The 19,911-nt window shown below is 43.9% G+C and overlaps 1 pseudogene; it reads left to right on the plus strand.

Annotated features, from left to right (window-relative positions):
• Nucleotides 1–11,867: 11,867 nt before the first annotated feature.
• Nucleotides 11,868–19,639, plus strand: LOC128625821 (microtubule-associated proteins 1A/1B light chain 3B-like; annotated as a pseudogene).
• Nucleotides 19,640–19,911: the final 272 nt, after the last annotated feature.

Below are 19,911 nucleotides of genomic sequence, written 5' to 3' on the forward strand. Positions count from 1 at the left end.
AAGGCCTCCAGCCGCATTCTGAAGTCACACCACATATTCCCTGAATACTGAGTGTTGGTTCACTGGATGCGTGCTGTTTTGCTCTTGGGGTATGAAGGACTGAGACCCGGACTGGTACTGCTGCCAGCATCCCTCATTCTTCACCCTTTCTCCATGCAAAGTATGGCCTTGACGATAACGAACTGTTGAATAATTGTTGGGAGATAAAATTTAATAAGGTAGCCAGGTACTTATTCATGGGTCTTGGTTTATGACATTTCCACATACCACCTGGGGTGATGCACTTGAAATTTACGCTGTGTCTTGGCATTGCCTGTTCCATTTTAATCCTGTACACTGGAGGTTATTTATCAGCAGTCCCTTTCTGGAAGAGGGAGACATACCAGATTTCACCATCAAGAACATGGATTTGCCAGTCACACATCTTGCAAGCGCCCAATTCACCACTGTCCCCGAGTCAAGCACACCTCTCTGCTATTAATTAAAACATAGAAAAGCAATTGCCAGTAATCGTGTGCTGGTGAGTTAACTCACTTACACAGAGCTGCTCTGTTGTGGCTTCACCTGTCTTGCCACATCGTGGGGTGTTTCTCGATGCAGGTGTAAATAATGGCGTGTCGGCAGAAGAGGTAAGTTGGCTTGAGCAGTTAGCCATCAACTGCTAATTTGTTGATTGTAGTTTATCCCATAACAAAATTCTGTATCTTCTTAAATTTGTATTCTGTGTTATGTAGACACTGGTAGAACCAGAACCAGATGTTTTATTCAACTTTACTTGTGTATTGGAGAGGGTAGAACTCAACAACTGCAGTGTCTTCTGTACCCTGTGATTCCAAACACTCAAACTGTCTGAAACATAATTTTTTTAAATGTGAGAATATACACCCTGTTATCATGTATGTATAGTAGAGTGGTTTTATCATAGCAAACCCTGAGGACATGTGAGTTTGACTTGAGAAGCTTTGGATACAAACATCCTATTAAGTGGCAAGTTCCCATGCCAAGGGAAAGAAGCTCCTGCCTTGGGTAAATTTCTGTCCATTGACATGTTTTTCAGAAAATTGTATTGAAAGGAGATGTACCAAAGAAGGTTCAGAATGTTTCTTTGTCTAATGATGAGATTTTCTAGAGACTGCAAAACCTATTCCTCTTTTTTAAAAAGATTTTATATATTTTACTTTTAGAGAGAAGGGAAGGGAGGGAGAAAGAGATGGAGAAACATCAATCAGTTGACTCTTGCACACCCCCCACCAGGGACCTGACCTGCACCCCAGTCTTGTGCTCTGACCAGGTTGAACAATCAAACAGGTGACCCTTTGGTCTGCGTGTGGGATGACACCAAACCCACTGAGCCACACCAGTCTGGGAAAAACCGATTCCTCTTGGAGTAGCTACTAGTTTGACAAGCCACATGATAGCTGTGCTGCGGTCAGCTGTCGTAGTTACCCAGGAAGGGAATTGGATGAATCCTGTTTTTGTGAACTGCTTCACTTAACTGTGAAAGGAGTTGATGTGTTCAGTCTGACCCCAGAGTTCATTCTGAACCACAAACTAACACTTGGTGTACGTGAGTCAATTCGTACTGCTGGTACCCCCTGCTGTGCTCGGTCAAACTTCAAGCTAGCTGCCTACGCGCAGGAAGGAGTAGCTCTTCGTATAACGCACTGTCATCCACTTGGTAAAGAGGTTTGTCTGCAAAAACAAAGAATGCTCTGTCTTTTTTTATATAGTGACAAAAATTCCCCCAGGAGATAAAAACCAGATCTTTGCATGTTTCATGATTTATATACATCATTTATTTCCACATACACTAGAATTGCCCATAGCAGCATGTTTATTTTGTAATGGGGTAAAATTATAAAAATTAGTAAAGTGCTTCTTTCTTTTGTCTCTCTTGAGAGGGTAGTATCTGCCCAGTTATCCTGAGTATCTAGCTAATTGAATGGGTGGGGGGTGTACAGTGGTAGAAATTGGGATTTATAGTAAGAGGGATGCAAAACATTTGTATTATTTACGTTATGGAATAAGAAATAAGATTATGAAAGAAAAATTAAAAAGGCTTCCAAGTCAGACCATTGCCTTGAGAGAGGATTTTCCAAACACTCCTATCTCTTCTTTAACGTATCCCAGCCCCACCCAGCCAGCAGGATCCAGTGTACGGAGAGCCTCTGTGGGCTGGAGAAGAAACTTCTGCTCTCTGTGATGCCAAGGCTCCAAGACCTGCTGCTGCTACAGGTCTTGGAAAAAGATACAACCTCACAAAGTAAAAGATAACCCACCCATTTTTCTTGTAGAGAATATTGGGAAGAGGGAAGCAAGATGAAGAAGGAAGACAAAAAAAGGCAAAGTGCGGGGATGAAATGTCCCCCCAACCCTCGCCACCCCCACAGCTTAGACGAGTGAGGAAAACTCAGAAGTAGAGAGGGAAAGGGGTTCTTGCCCAACTCTCCACTTGAGGCTCTGGGAAGGATTACGCACAGACTGTTTGCCCAACCTGGAGGGAACCCACATCGCTGGTGCAGAAGGTCCGGAGGACATCGTGCTTCCCATGTGACATTGGATCCTGCAGTTATGGAGTCTGGGGTGGAGAACGTCCCAGTGGGGCCTGCTGTGGCAGGGATGCATGCTTTGTAGAGAGGGTTACAGAACAAGCTACCTGGCCAAGGACTCAGAAATGTCTGTAGCCCCTGAAGAACGAGGATAGGGCTAAGTCCGTCAAGAAGAGGCCAGATGAAAGAAGCCACAAGTCCCATGGATAAGCCCATACTCTAACCACATGACGACTGAAGAGCAGCTCTCGGGGACTGTGCTAATGGTCCCTAACCATCAGCAATGAAGAGGTCCAGAAGCAAATGAAGTCAAAATTTGTGTGGAGAAGGGAAGGGAGGGTGCAGGTGGCAAACCAGCACACACAGGGACTTTTGCGGCCTTTTTATATGGTAGCCACAGAATTAAGCCACAAGTATCAGCTGGGCAAGAACTAACCAAGTGAACTAGGTCCATCATCCGTCTACTGTGCCCAAGACTCTTCTCCTCAAGCCAGGAACCGTGAAAACCACACCTGTTCCCCTGTATCCATAGAAGCCGTCTTGGACGTGAGTCAGGGGGACACGCCTTATAAGAGATCCGGGAGGCTCTTTGTTTGTCTTTGTCTTTTTCCCCAAAGCTCAGCATTATCTGAAGGCATGGTTTTCTTTATTCATTAGAACTAAGATTTCACCCAGTTTTCCCCAGCACTGGAGGTGAAGGGGAACAAATTTTGGTTGTAGTATAATTTAAATTTGTAACCCTGTTACATTTATTTTTGAAAGCCATGAGAAATAAAAGTCTGTTTATTTACAGCCAAAGTAATATTTCAGTTGACAATGAAAAAAATAGAAAGTTTGTCCTTCACCTAGCATATTCAGGAGCTGTACCCAAACATAAAAGTGAACACAGTTCAACTTAATATTGATCTAATAAGAACACGGTGTGGTCAGAGACAAATTATTTGCTTCTATAAATAAATTTCTACTTGGGATAAAGCATGCGGAAAAAACTTTCCTTTTCTCAGAGAGGGTTTTAGAGAATGAAGAAGTGGCCATCACAACTGATGTGACAACATATTTGCAACAGTTGTGGGACTCTTTTCATGGGGATTTTCCACTGAAGATTTCATGTAGAAATAAACAAAAAACTAGGGACACGGGAACTGTTTTTTGAAAAATCTCAATTCCATCCACGATAGTCCTCCGTATAGAAGATAATCTGATTACATTATGACCCGATGAGTATATTTTGGCAAAAAAGTCCTGGGAATTTCTAGTGAATTCAAATAGCATATCCTACAAATGGTGAAGACAGCAAAGGAGATTTTGTGGTTTTAGATCTTCTCACTTGTACGTTGAAATAAAAAGGCCTAGAAACTGAGGACATAAATATAGTTATTGCCAAGTAAAATGTCCTTATTTCTTGAACATCTTTAAATAACATCTATACTTTTACTGTGTTCTTATTAATTCAGTATTATAGTAAGTACTAATTACATTTGATTTTATAGTTAAAATTATCTTAAAAGTCTTATTCTCTTTCAGGGGTTTGTAATACATGATATAAGAACATAACCTGAGAATAAAAGGATGCTAGTGGCCATCGGGTTAAGGACCAGGGTTCAGTTCCCAAACATCAGCACAGCCTTCCAGAGATCCGGTGCTTATGTCCCAAGGGCAGCACCTCAGCACAAAGCCCACTGCCCTCCTCTGAATGTGACCAAAACCCAACGAGGGCATCTGTTTGCCTTTCATTTTAAACTTTGTTTTACAGGCTTGGACAGAACGTCATGCTTATTAAGGAACAACACAAATAAGCCCTTGTTGCTATCAAACAAACGTAGTAACTCTAAGCTGCAGGAGTACATGGTGAGTGTAAAATTGTAAGTAGACTTTCTTATTGTAAGCTAATGGATCTTGAAGGCTCAGCATGTCCATGTCCAGTGTGTTAGCTCCGTGTTACTTCACCTTCGCTCCAGTGCTTTCCCACTGGGCGGTCCCCGCATGTGTACCTGCCAAGGGCAGCTTCTTTCCCCTCGTCAGTGGTCATCTGTCCTGTGTGAGAACGATGGAGCCCGCCCCCAGCATCTCGGCCTCTCTCTTTCCTTGCTATTTCTCCTGTCCAATTATTACATCTGTTTATGTTCCAACAGGGCACCAGAGATTCATGTTCAAGGTCTCTACCCAGAGAAGTTGTAGGTAGTGTGGAAAACCCTTACACGTATAGCACTTTATTAAACTGTGCATCTGTTAGAGTTGTGCAGAAAGAAAGATTGTCTGAATTAAAAATCAGTCTTGCTGCCAGAAAACAGTCTGAGTCTCCCAAGAAGGGAGTCCGTCTCACACAGTCACATCCTCAGGTCCCTAGCTGTCCAGGGGGGGTGCGCGCACCTGCTCTTGGGAGTGAGTTCTTGGGAATTCTCCCAGCCTGCCCCCGCTGCTGTGGGTGGCAGAGAGGTTCTGTGCTGACTGCACATTTTTATTTCTGTACGTACCTGGCTGGGTCTGGCTGTCCACTTCAACATCTCAGCCACCCACCCCTTTCTGCCCCCAGCAAGTACTTGATGTGTATACTCTCTTGTCACAATTTCATCAGAAAATCAGCAAAGTATTGCAGCGTGCTTACAAATGCTGCAAAGGCAGATATTTTCCAATCTCCACCCTCCTTTGCCCCTGCCAGAGTCAGATTCTCCACTTAGACCTTCCTGGTTTGGACTAGGTAGGACTCTCCCACTTTGGCACAGTGATCCCTCTTTGAGTCCCTTCAATCAATAACCCAAGGCGTACCTGAGCACTGCCCCTCTTGACAGCAAGCTCTTATCAGTATTATAGGTATAGAATTTTACAGATTAAAATATCAGATTCATGTCTGATATTTAATGAGAGACTTAGGATAAACATGAAATTATTTCTGAGTATGTTTTGGCTAACAGAAGAATTTTGAATCAGGAGCAGCTTTTGTTAGGGGTACTCAGAAAATGGGAAGAGGGAGGAAACAAAGTAATTGGCGTAGACAAAAGAAGGCAGAGAGTTGGCAGGAAAGGAAGAGATTTTTGTAGCAAAATACTGGAAACATAAGAGATCATTGAAAGTAGCTTCAGCCTAAGAAGAAGCCTAAGGGATTGCGTGAATGAAGATACCAAAGAGAAGAGCAATGGCAAGTAGGAGGTAGAAGTCAACCGCTTCACAGTTACACATTCAGAACAATATTTGTAGCAAAATGTCAGTAGCTATGCACTGGCTTTCACTTACTCCTTGCAAACTAGCAAAATGCTCATTTGCTTAGAGCAGAAATATCATCAATGAAATATTCTTGCCTTCCTAGGTTCCTTTTCAGTTGAGGGTGTGATGATGCGACACCAGTGGGATGTAGAACATCCCTCCAGACCTTCCCTCCCTATAAACGGCTGCCAGAAGAAAAGAACATCGCCTTTTCGTGTTGCTCTTCCTCCTTCCAGCCTCGTGCGTGGTCTCGATGCTGCAGACACAGCAGCCATCTTGCAACCATGAGGAAGAAAATCCCAGGACTAAGGACAGAAGGAGGTAACTGGTGGAAGGTCCATGGTTCCTGATGAAAGCCTGCATTTTTTTTTTTTTTGAAGCAGAGTGCATTTCAAATACAGTATAGGGTGCATTAAAGAACAGACTCACCCAGATTAAAAAAAAGATTCTCCTTTTGAACAGATCGTCTATAACAAAGTAAAACTAATCAGACACCTCTAATGCTGAAATGGTGAGCTAGGAGAGGGATAGCCAGTCCAAGTTCCAGTGAACAAAGGTCGATAAATGGAAATTAACTGTACATTTCTCATACTATTCAGGTAAAATGAGTAAAGCAATATGAATATTTCTATTTCAAGGTCTGTATTTCTTGGTATATTTTAGTAAACCTAAGAATATAGGTACTTTCCTAAGTGTATGTACAACCCGGGTCTGCCAAAGTTTCCTATTGTTTTCTGTATAAGGTTTCAGGTTCTTCCACAAATAGTGCTGCGTGAGTGTTTTGAGGAACCTCACCCTGCATGGGAAAGAATTGCTGTGTTGTGATCCTTTAGGCCTTTGAGCCCAGGGATATACACTTCCCAGCAGTCATTGTAACCCTGGGCCATAGGCGCTGGTTCCGTTTTCCTTGTGGCTGTTGCAGCTTGGGTGTAACAAAGAAACAAAGTTATTACCTGGGTAAGAATCAAACACCTCCAGTGTTGCTATTCACCCTGAAGGTTCCTTAAACTCTTTGTTGTCCAGACAAACCCTAATGGTATACACCCAAGATGAGCTTTGGAGAATTAATTACAGACTTCTGGGAACCTGAGAATGGGATGGCAGCCCAGTAGTTCTGATCCCTGAGTCATACTATTTCACAGCATCAACCCGCCTTGGGTAAACTTAGTGTGTACTTTTGATAATGTAACAAGAGTGAACATAGGACACGTCTCCAAGGGACTTCCTGTAGGAAATTTGAGTATAAATCTGTTCACACTAATATGTAGTCAAAAGAGAATGCCTCTAAAATTTAGACAACAAATTGAAAACATGATGTTTCTATTCTTTAGGGGGAAGGAGAGCGAATGCATTTAAAGTATATACATAATGCACAAGTGGGCAAAATAAATTAATCAGTTCATTATTTAAATGACCTATTTTATGATTATCTCAGTTGCTTATTAGATCAACTTAAATACTGTTTGTTACCTGAGATATACCAACACCTCTGTTACCCAGCTTGGAAGAAAGAACACGGATCAGAGGTCAGCTACACCTTAAATAAAATGTCATTTCCTTCCATGGTAATAGTTGAAATTTAAGAAAGAAAATGATGCAGATGGGGATATGGCATGCTGCAAATGGCAGTGTAGTTGCCAAGGAGACCTTCAGGGGTTCCCCCCAAGGGTTGGCTCAGCACTTCATTATGCAGAAAGTGTGTTTTGTCTGCCAGGTGAGAACTTCAAATGGAGCTCCTCTGTGGGCAGGGGAGTGCTAACGGCTGTCTGAAGCCTGCCGCACACACTGGGCTTTTCCCAGCACCCCTGGCCAGTTTTCCTTCTATCTGGCGAGTGATGTGGTGCTCACCGCCAGCAGGCACTGTACCCAGTATCTTGGAGGGTCTATTTCCACCAAGCCTTCTGTCATTGTCATCTCTATAGTGCATCTCTGCTCCAGGCCCTTCTAGAATCCATAGCCCTAGGATGTTTTATTTGCATTTCTTTGTTACATTGCTTTACACGATGCCTTTTCCTACTTCACGAAGCTATGTCTGATCTCCCCAGGACATCAAAGTGCCGGGAAGGTCTGATTCTCTTGGCACAGAGGAACTCACCAGAGCCCCACACTCTCCTGCAGAACTAGCAAATGACCTCAGTTATTGAGTGGGGAAGAGAAGGAGGAAGTGGGAAGAAGTGAGACCCAAGACAAGCCACAATACCTGTCCCCTGGAGAGGGAGAGGGTGCTAGACAGCAAACCTTTTCCTCTTAGGAGTTGCCATCTGTTAGGGATGCTACACAGAGCTGCTCATCAACTAACACCAACCACTCACTTTTACCTTGGGGTAAAGTGATCTTGCATACAGATATTAAAGATGCTTGTAATGATGTGTGCCTAAACCACATCCTCAGATGGTAATAACAAATTAGAAGAGTGACAGAGAAGTGCTTCACAAATGTCCTAGCTCAAGTTCCAGTAGGTTCATGGCCAAGTGCAGATGCTGGGGACTTTCACTCTCATTCCTCCACACTCCTTAGGGTGTCTAGGCCCAGTCCCAGAGAGCTGGTTTTCCTGGTCTTTAAAAGGGCAGTTGTCCATGAGAATAGCTCCAGTAGGGCTGAGGGATGTCTCGGGGCATGGTGAGCAGCTGTCAACCCTGCTGGGGCCTGTAGGTGTATCACCGCCTGCTGTGCGCGGGAAGGAGGACAGGTACTGTTGTTTCTCAGCACAGAGTGGGGTGTGTGTTGGGAGTCATCTATTGGTCCAGAGTGAGTACATACACAAGTGAACACTGGGAGGGGCATGTACAAAAGCTGGGGCCTTGTAGCAAACCAAGGGCTGAGCAGGTGGTATGACTGTGCCAGGAAGTCCACCAAAATGGAAAGTAGGGAGTGGAATCTCAGGCCTTGGGTCTTGGTTAAATCCTAAAAACTACTCAGTGTGTGCCTCTGCTGTAGACAATGCATAGGAGTGAATGGGGCAGAGAGACATGAGGATGATGAATAAGGTGAGTGAGGACAGTGTGGAGTCAGGAATGAGTGGCTCGTCGTGCCACTGGTCCTATGCAGGCGGAGCAAGGACATGCAGACGTGTGAAATGGTGAACACTTGGGTCAAGGGCACTGGGGTGATCAGTGCTACAGGCATGCTAACTTTTTACTCTTTAGAATGCTTATCCTCCCACCCCCACCCCACCCCAGAGTCTGAGCTCCTTGAGTTGTCCAGTCCTGGCTCTCCAGCTCCTGGAACAAACAAGCACGTAGCAGGTGCACAATAAATATGTGTTGAATGTGTGATAAAACTGGCTGGTGTTCCTCACTTATATGGACAGATGAAGAGCCAGCCACCCGACAAAACCCATTCTTGATTTAGAAGCGATAAGAAGCCACGCATTTCAGTAATAGCAGAGAACCACTCTTAGGTTGCTTCCTTTCTCTACCTTTCCCTGTCCCCAACACTATGCCCCCCCAACCCCCGACCTGCAAAAGGTCTGTTTGTTCACGTTGATTCCCAGCACCAGCCTCAGCATGATTTCCCTTCCCACCCCACCCAACTCTGCTGTATCATGTGGTGGGTCATCACGCTGCTCCTTCAGCTGCTCCTTCACGCAGGGAGCTGATCGGACTAAGCACCACTTAGCACCAATCAGCACCACTAAGCTTGCTGCTCACTGAGAGTAATTCTTCCCAACACAGATGAAGCCTAGAGGAAAGGTGGAGACATGGGCCAGAGGTGGATGGGGCCTTCCTGGAGGACACATATATCTTACTGAATTTCATTCATAATTAAACCACAAACCAGCCCTCCTGACTGAATGCCTTGGCGTGGTGTACAACTATATGCAGCAAAGCTTCAGAATGACACAGAATGACTTTGTGCAGTACTACTCAGGTTTTTCCCCCCTGGGCAAATGTAGTCTTGGCACAGCATCTGGTTATGTAGGATTCATTACTCTGCTTGCACAGGTCTCCTTTATCCAACTCAAAGCTTGGACCCTTAGCCGCCAGCTCACACCCTCTTTGAAATTAGGCAGCGATAAGTAAGTTAATTCACCACAGATACCTTCATCCAAAAAAAGAATCAGCAAATGTGGAGAATCCACAGTGCCTATGTCTGTGGTGTCCTGAGGCCCTTAGTTAGTATGGAATTCTCGGAAAATGGGGAAAGATTTTGATAACTTCACCATCAAGATTCTATTAGATCACTGGTATGCACCAGACTAAATATTTCGAGCTCTTCCTCTCCCAGCACCCCCCTGCCCCTGCCCAAGCTCCACGCCTCATCCACAGTGACATGCTTACAGTCCTCACCGGAGAGACACTGGCTGGATGAATGAAAGCATTCATTAATCAGTGTGACCGGAAGAATTTGAATAAATGATTCCTGTCTCCTTCAGTCTAGTAAGAGGGAAACGGCTTGATAAATACCTGCATAGATTTGATAGAATTTGTGAATTCTCTGGAGAGTTTGCAAATCTGTGATTTTATTTCTCGGATACATAGAGTATATTATGGTTTAGCATTAAATTTTTTGCACTCCTGTGCATTTTCTTTAATAGCCAATTTGGAGTCCTCTCTCTGCTTTCACTATAGTATTCGTGAATCCTATTAATAATAAAAAATATTTAAAATGAAGGAAATAAATACCTCCCATCTGGAGGCTGGGGATGGTGCTAAAAATAGAGGGAAGGGTAGACTACTAAATCTGATTCCGTATGTTCTGATTTGCAAGGGGGCTCTCCTCCACTCCACCTTGTGTTGGCAGAGAGCACTCAGAGCAGCGAGCAAACGGAGAATTCAGAGATGAACGCCCAGAGGAAGAAAAGCTACATCCGGATGCTGGTTTTAAACTTCTTCAATGAGGGTCTGATCCTTTTGCTTTCCATGGCCCCATCCCACTTGTTCTGGAGCTCGGCTGAGGACTTGCCCTAATTATAAGATTCTAGACGTAGAAGCTGCTCTTTAAGTCTAAACAACCACTCAGAATATCGCTGTAATTGTATGTCTCCCTCTCCGAGGTCTTCAAAAATAGCAGCGTGACTTACATGCTTGAGAAATGTTTAAAAAGTGCTTGGCGATAAAAAATAAAAATAAAAGCAGCTAAAAACTTGCCAGTATTTCATTATAATTCTGTTTTAAGATTATATTTATTGGAGTAGTAATACCTTGAATTTACAAAATTCTACAATGTTTTAAGCCTTGTCTTGCATTCTTTCTCCCCTGGAAATATGATGTATGCTTGATGATGATTACTATACTTAATTTGAAGTATAGTAATAAGAAAATAAATAACAGGGAAGTGACTTGTCTCACTCCCCATCTTCTCTTCGTGTCCCCAGTCTCCATGGGCCTCTCTCTCTCTGGGGATTGATTCCACTCCCTGTAACGTGTGGGCGGAAGATCAACTTCTCTTTAGCGCTCTTGCCCCACATATATTCCTGGATGTTGTCCACAGATGTCCTACAAGTACCTTGCAATGAGTATTTGAACACCGAATCATCCTCTTACCCCTGACCTTGTCCTTTGCTTGCCCTGGCAAATGGCTCTCCCCCCGAGCCCGTCACCCCAGCCAGAGTCCTGGCTCTCAGCCCCCACCTCCACGCTTTCTCTTCCACGTCTTCTCTGTGTGTGTCCTCCTTCTCTTCCTGCCACTGCTTAGTTTAGCTCTTCGCAGTCTCTCCCATGGACTACCGACGTGATGTTCTGATGGTTCGTCCTGCTCCCAGCCTAGACTGATCCAGCACACAGCGGCCAGAGTGAGCTCACACACCTGAAATCGTCAGTTTCTAATTAAAATCCTGAAACAGCTTTCCACGGTCTATGGAATAGTGTCCAAATTATTACATATGGCATGTGTGATCTGGCCCTTGCCCACTTCTTAAACTTCATAACCTTCCAGCTTCTAACAGGCCCTCCACTCATATTATAGCTCTGACTATAATCTACTACAGGCTGAGGCAACAAGAAACCCATGCGATTCCATTTATATAATATTCCTGAAATGACACAATCATAGAAATGGAGAATGGGTTAGTGGTTGCCAGGGGTCAAGGTGGGAGAGAAGGAGGGAAGCGGGTGCAGCTGTAAAGTGGCAACAGGAAGGATCATGCTGTTGATGGAAATGGTTTGCTGCGTCGGCATGGCTGTCCTGGTTGTGATGCTGGCCGCAGTTCTGTGAGGCGCCACCACTGGGGAAAAACGGATACAGGGTACACAAGACCTCTCTCTTGCTCTCCATATTGTTTCTTATAGCTGCATATGAATCTACAATTGCCTCAAAGTAAAACGTTTAATGAAAAGATAATGCACAAATATTATAATAAGCATATGTTGGTTTGAGTAAATATTTCCAGGACTATTGAAAACTAAACCTCAGCACCATTCCTTATTCACAATAGCACCAATGTTTATAAGGTACTTAAGACTTATGCAGCCTTAACTTTTCCAGGCGTCAACTTCCTCCTGTGTATTGGGTGGGACTATTATTGTGTAGTAAAACTTCCAACTGATGTTCCAGGGAATGCTGGTAGTATGCCAAATGTAGGGGAGAGGAAATAATTTTTCCTTTACGCTTCTAGGTTTGTGGCTGAGGCTCTTTCGTAATAAAAACAGATTGGCAGAAGAAAATGAAACAATTTAAATTGTATTTAATTAAGTTAATGAAATTAATTAAAATTTAAATCAATCGAATTTATTAATTATGGGAGCCCCACAAAGATATGAGACTCAAAAGGCAGCCAGACAATTGAGGCTTACATAGCATCCCAAGCTAAAGTCTGGGACTTCAAAGGGAGAAGTCAATTCATAGGAAGGTAAGAAGAGGAACTATTTGGTAAATAAAGATTGTGTTATAGATAAGTCTCTCAGGTGAGAAATTATCTCTGGTAATTTCTCTCCTATTACAGACTCACATTCTAACGTAAATTTCCCTTATAAATGGGTAACTTCTACTCAGTTTTCAGAGCATCAAAACTCTTTTACATGGATCATGAAAAAGTCATGCGGGAAAAGCCAGCACAGGGTCTGGACTGCAGCCCGCATGAAAAGGCACCGCAGGTACTTCCTGTTTTGTAAGTTATCTGTCCTGTGTGTTTGGCATTTGCCATGCATCAGGCGCTTCAGGTGTTATATCTTATCTCATCTAAACCTCACCATGATTTTATGAGCTAAATAGTATCAGCCACAAAGAAACAAAGTTCAGAGAAGTTTATTAACTTGCCCAGTATCTCATGGTGCATGGTTGGTTAGCCCAGGGGTTTTCACGCCAAAGATCAAGTTTTTCACATGGAGTGATCTTGTTTTACTGGAAGTCTCCACATTCAGCAAAATTTAGTTGTAGGGGTGAATGAGAAGCCGGTCTCTAGACAGGAAGGGGAGTCCAGAGGGTGTGGCTCAGGGTAGGTCAGACCCACGGGGCTTCCTTTCTGTTGGGAAATAAGCACAGAGCAAATACCTATGTGAAATAACGCTGTAGATAGTATCAGAAAATAGTCTTTGGTATGGAGTAATATTTTATATTCTTTGTGGAAGAAACTCAAGTACCCTCAGCCCCGGGACGTCTCTGTAAGGAAGGCAGGTTGGTGTTTTTCACTGCCTCACAGCAGCAGGAATGAGCAGAGGGGAGAGAGACAGACCCCCAGGGAGGAAGTCTAGTGCTCTGGTGCTACTCCGCTGCTCCCGGCAGAATTCTTTTTTTGGATCAAACGGGACTGGGGAGATGTGAGCGGGCACTTCATAAATATTTAGTCAAAGCAGTTACCTTCTTTCCACTTCCTTTCAATAATCCTCAGTGCCTGATGTGAACTAACTGGGAGTTTTCTAAGACATGACAAAGAATATTCTAGCTAAGGTAATAGACAACATACCAAATGGGACGGGGAGCCCTGAACAGCCTTAAAGTGATTGTGGCTAATTTAAATAGAGTGATCAACAGAATGGTGAGGACTTTCTTGAACTGCCATGGAATGTGAGCAATTTCCATATAATTAATGGTTGCTTGCATGTGGAGTGACTCAGTCAGCAGGCGTCTGGTTTCCCTGTAGGTAGGAAACATATTGCCAGGCAGGTGTTTCACTAGCTATCAGTGGCTTCATTTTAAACAGACAAGATCCTTGCCTTTATAGTGAATCCAGAGCAGTCTACTTCAACACAACAAATCTCTTCTGAGTACCTAGTATATGCAGGGCAATCTGGTAGGCCTGAGAAGTGAAATAAAAAATAAGTCTCAAGAAGACAATAAAGATAAAGACAACAGGCATGTATACACTGCAATCGTCTCTGACAAAGTAAGATAAGTGAACGAGCACAGCTGGTCCGGGTGGAAAAGCTTTGTCGTCTTTCGAGATGATAAGACATGGCTTATCATTCCTTTGTCTATCTGACAAAGGATTTCCAAGAAAAGGGAACAGTTGTAGTCAACCTAAGAGGCCAACAACCTCAGAGTATTTTCAGGAAGAACAGGTGTTGTGGGCAACAGGAATTTAAGAGCTCAAGGTCTTGTAGAACTGGTCTGTCTTCTCCAATACAGTGGCCTCTAGCCACAGGTGACTACTGGGCGTTTCAAATGTGTCCAATCTAAACAGAAGTTTGCTGTAAATGTCAAATTGTTGTAAATGTAAAATACACACCAGATTTGAACACTTAATTTAAAAATGTAATATATTATGAATTTTTACAGTGCTTACACATTGAAATCATATTTGGATTGTAGGGAAGGTAGAAAAATTTCATTTTTTTCTATTGATCTTAGGTTCATTAGTGGAGACCCTAAAAATTAGATTGACAAAAGGCAGATTCACAAGAGAAACACAGCCCTGGCTGGTGTAGCTCAGTGGATTGAGTGAGGGCTTCAAACCAAAGGGTTGCTGGTTTGATTCCCAGTCAGGGCACATGCCTGGGTTGCAGGCCAGGCCCCAGTGGGAAGCCACATGAGAGGCAACCACACACTGATGTTTCTCTCCCTCTCTCTTTCCCTTCCCCTCTCTCTAAAACTAAGTAAATTAAATCTTTAAAAACAATTTAAAGAGAGAAAAACAAACAGAATTTTGTGAATGCATGTATTGCTCATAAACAGGATTACTCAGTGCTGAGTAACTCAAACTTGGACTTACAGAGCATCTTAACAAAGAACAATAAATTTGTAGAGAAGTAACAAGACAAAGGAAAAGGACTTTAAGCTTCTGGGGACAACAAATTGTGGGAAGACGAATACATGGATGGAAAAAATAACAGAAGAGAAGGGTTATTTTAGCAAGAAAGAGTCTAGAGTTGTATCCAGTGATTAAAATCCTTCTGCCCTCCCTAAGCCGATGGGAGAAGGCTGAGAGTTTTCCCTGCGTCTGCTTCTTTTCAACTGCCTTCAGCCAAAATAATCCTTATGCCATTCTCGGGTGTTTTGGGGTGGCAGACTCTGAACCCCTTCAGGATATATTAGATTGAATAAAATATATTACTAAACTTAAGTCCACCTATTTCTTTTTTACAATTGTAATATGACTGCTAGACATTTTAAGTTACACGTGCAGCCAATATTATTTTTCTACAGGATAGTGCTTGGCCAAATTATGGCACACCTTGAACCCCAACTGAAGTGTCTGAAAAACGTTTCTCCCTCAGCACTGGATTTTAGCAACATGAGGCGGGCACAGCACCATCCGGAGGGCTGGGCCCACGCTGCTGCTGTGATATCATCACCGGGAACCAGGACCAAGGGTTGGGAAAGGGCTGGGCAACAGCTTCTCTGTGGAAGTGGGTGGCTGGATGGAGACAACTGTACTTGAACAGCAATAAGAAAAGAAAGAAAGAAAGAAATGACAGAGGCACCGCTGACAGTAGGCGCTGGTAGGTCCAAGGAGAGGTGGTCCCTAGCAAGGAAAACCAGGGGTGATCCTGTTCCGGGTTTGCTCTGTCCAGATTTTAAAGCAACATGCTATTCAAGAAAATAATAGGTGTTACTAGCAGTCTGAATCTCTCCTCTCTGTAACTTTATTTTCCCCTTGAAATGATCATTTTTAATAGAATTGTTAAAAACCAAAGGCTGCCGAGGGGCCCACTTATTGAGTTTTGCATATTGAATGAAATTCACTTTTGAGCACTTCAGCAGAAGTAGTGTGATGTGCAGATGTCTGTTTAAATTAGTTTTTGTCCCTCTCCAAGGAGATGTTTGTCAACTCCTGAAGCATTCTAATCATAAATCCACACTTGAAAGGTAGGTGATACATAGAAGTGCCACACTCTGGATGACATTTCTGCAAGAGCTTCAAAAACTGCTCTCTGAACCCAAACGCAGTGGGATTCTTAAGAGATAGTATAAGGCCTTTTCAATGGGGAAAAGACTGATGAGCGATCTGGGGAGCCTGGCAACCTTGGGAAAGACTCCTAGATTTCTATTTCTGCCCTGCATTTCTTCATGTAAGAGGATTCTCTTGCCTAACGCAATTAGAAACTTAGCCGATCTTTGGTCAGAGCGCTCTCTCACTTTGGGTGGAAAATAGTCTTCCGGTAAAATGTTTGTTGGAGTTCCTAGATGAGCAGGGAGCTAGAATTTCACTCAGCTTGCAGAGCAAGACGCATGAGTGAGTGTTTGGGCGTCAGTTTGTCATAGGTATTTGCAAACATGTCTTGGTCTGAGATTCATCTCCATGAGAGGTGATGGGAAGACAGATAACTCAGCGACAGTGCATCTTGGTTTGTCCAGGAACGTCCCAGTTTTACTGTCCAGACTCGATTATTAATAACACCACTTTTAAAGTGCCTGAGTTTGAATGATAAATTATATGGTTATGTTTTTATGGCAGTTTTAAAATATGTCCACAATTTTTTTGTTGTTGCTATTCCCCTGTTCAGGAAAAACTTAGTGTCCTGCCCCTGGCCCATGGCCTGGATCAGTGACTGGCTTCTGAAGAGTAGAGTAAGGTGGGAGTGATGATGTGCAGCCCTGCGGGGGGTCATTAAATTAAGACACTCGAGCTCTTGTGGATCAGTCATTCTGGGGGAGGCTAGATGCCACACTGGGAACATGTGGGAACATTCTGGGTCCTAGCAAACCGGCTTGCCTAAATTTCCAACTGCCAGAGGGTGGGGGGGCAGCTCCCAACCGGAGTCCATCTGACACCAAACCCACACTTTCAAAAGAAGACAAGTGCACTCACTGCCTGGAAGAAAAGAGTCCAGAAAAACGACATAACAGAAAATTTGACAAAAGGCCGCCAGCAAATGCAGAAAGATGCTGTCTGAAACAGGTAGCAAACTCAAGGTTTTATGCCTGTTTTTAAGCCATATTTTTTCCAGAATGTATAATATATTCACATCATTCAAAAGACACGAGCTATATTTCGGTGCAATGTCTCTCACCTCTGCTTCCAGCCACCTAGCACTCCTTCCTGAAGACAATCAATGTTACTAGTTTCTCGTACATCTTTCCAGAAATGCTCTTGCGTGTACAATATACGCTCTTACCACAACCTTTTTTTCTCACAAATAATAGCATAGAATAGACACTGTTCGGCTAACAATGCCAATTTTTAAAAATCTAACACTGAACTGTGAATGTCATGTATTATTATAGTTGTGTTATGTTCCAGGGAATTGTGTGACATAATTTATGTAATGACTTCCCTTGCAATACTCATTTTCAGTTATTTGCAATTACTTCTTATTTTTAAAAAGTCCTGTGGTGAATAATCTTGTTCACACATCATTTCTACACCCAGGGTTTTAGACCAGAGGTCATTCACTGCCCCAACGTGCTGAGGGGTCAGTCAGAGGACACAGTGGACTAAACTGACTCACAGTCAAAACTGGGACGGACGCTGAAATGATTGGTTTCCTTTTCCATTATTCTAGGGAGAGGGCAAAAGAGCAGATTTTTAAATATTCTTTTAAATAAATTGGTAGGTATTTATTTTCTAATCCATTTTGTCAGAGAATAGCTGATGCAATTATTTGAGCTTGGCAGGTATTCAATGCATTGTCATTTGTGCCCCAAGGAAATAGTGGAAGCTTTTTCACATCAATACTTTCAAGTCTTTTCCACGAACTTCCCCCTTCTCCTACCTGCTCCCTACCTCCTCCTCCTTTAGATGTCCAATTGTCCTGGCCTGAAAGGTGTGTTTTGTCCCTGCTTCCTCCTCTTGTCTCACCCCTGGGTCACGGTGCAGGGATCAGAAGAGCTGGCAGTGAGCTAGCTCGCCTGCTCATTCTGCCAGGACAGTGAGCCAGTGGGGACGGGAGGCTCCTTCTTAGCAGAAGAGGCTGTGCTCACACCAGCTGCTCGAGGGGGGCAGTCCCTCCTCCCACTCCTTCCTCCCAACTCCAGTAGCTTTTCAAGGGCCCCAGGTCTCCGCGTGGTGAACAGTGGGCATTCCCAGGCAAGTTCTATGAACACCAGCCTCCCAGTGTGTCCTGCCTCCCTTTGCAGCTGGGGCTTTCTCACACCTCCCCTATACAAAGAAGGATATGGATGGGGTTCAGGACATGCCAAAATATGGCACCTTGGCATAGTGAGTCTTTTTTTAAGCTGGAGGAGTTTGAGAGAATAGCAGAGGCAGGAAGTCACTCTGACCTTCCCCACCCTCTTCTCCCCCTGGAGAAGTGCCCTCCCTATTCCTAGAAGAAGGGAACACTCTCATCTCCCAAGACCCAGTGACATCAAGGAGAATCCTGACCAACAGGCCTTGCTTAGCTTCCCCCAGGTCACTGTGCTTACCTCATACTCCTTAACCTGTCATATTTCTACATAGCTGCCCACTTGTCACCACATCCAGAACAGAAATACTCAGGTTTGTTTCTTTGGGTCCTCATTTTCTCGTGAAGGCTTCAATGCTACATCCAATTTATATTAAACAAATGTATATGTTCATAATCTGTTTTTGATTGTTTGATTTTCAGACCAAACCAGGGACCCTAAGAGGGGCCAGGAAAACTTTTTCTTCCCGTGCGTATCAAGGGGCAGTTCCTTCCAGCGGAAGGTGGACCATGCTGCATACCCTGCAGATGGCCTGCCCAGGACTCCTCTCTCTGGGGAGGAAGGAACGCCCCTCTCTGCTCTCTCTGGGGAGCAGACACCTCCTGCCCTCTCTCCCCTTAGTGACTCAGCCCAGTAATTTTCCCTTCTCCCAGTAAAGCCTCTCCCTGGACCCATGCTGTGTGCTGCCGTGGCATTTGTCCTGAACCCTGACATGAGATAAATGGTGACCATGAAGAGACCCATCTTGTTTGCCAGATGACCACTCAGTCCCCAGATCCTCCTGGTCCTATAGTGGCCAGTTTACTGAAGGAGATGTGCTTGATAGGTGCAAGCAGGGTGCAATGGTTTTCCTTCTCCCTTCCAACCTGTCCCTGGACCCATTCCAGGCCAGCCCTGGAGGACATCTCAGGCAAGTCTGTTACCATGTGGGTCACTGTCACATAATAAAAAGTCCATTCGAGTAGACCCAGCTGTGGAGTTAGGGCTGGGGACAAAGGACATCACTGTTGCCTGAGTCACAGCCGCCACCTCCACCAATCTTGCACCAGCTCACTCTACCTCTCCCTGTCGTGGGAAAAGATTTTCAAACAGTTTCATACGTTCTACAAACAGTAGAAGGTGACAGACTGACCCAAGAAAAGCATTCTACTAAAATCCCAGGGATCATAGAAAGATACAAGGGTGAGAAGCAGCTCCCTGTACTGGATAAAACTGAGCTGCTTGGACCAGGAGTAATCATGTCCACAGGAGTAATCAATCAGAATAATTCAAAAGACATACAATTGAATGCTAATCAAGCCTTTTTCCTGCTGGTGAAGGGACACTGAACAGGTGTGCGTTTCCATGGCGATTTCTGGTGTAGAAAAGTGAGAATGATGAAGATGGATTCCTGCATGTGGGGATATGCCTCTCAGGAGACTTTCAGAATGGAAATGCCCGCATAAGACTCACAAATCCGTCTCATCTAGAATGTTTTAAACCCTCACCAAGGATAATAGGAGTGTTACTGTGACTGATCAGTCGGCCCAGTCACAGGTCATCAAAGCAGTAGTGTTCCAGCAGAAAAACTGAGCTTCGAATGAGCACATTCAGTTTTGGAAGAATTGCATTATTTAACCTAGGCTCTTGGTTTCAAATGTTCGAAGTTTAAAAATAAAATACTTTGTGTCTTAAGTTGCCAATAACACAGACCTTGGAGTTACTCGAAAGTTTTTTT

The sequence above is a fragment of the Artibeus jamaicensis genome, unplaced genomic scaffold (assembly GCF_021234435.1).
Source record: "Artibeus jamaicensis isolate MK-2021 breed Jamaican fruit bat unplaced genomic scaffold, CSHL_Jam_final contig_923, whole genome shotgun sequence".
Classification (NCBI taxonomy): domain Eukaryota; kingdom Metazoa; phylum Chordata; class Mammalia; order Chiroptera; family Phyllostomidae; genus Artibeus; species Artibeus jamaicensis.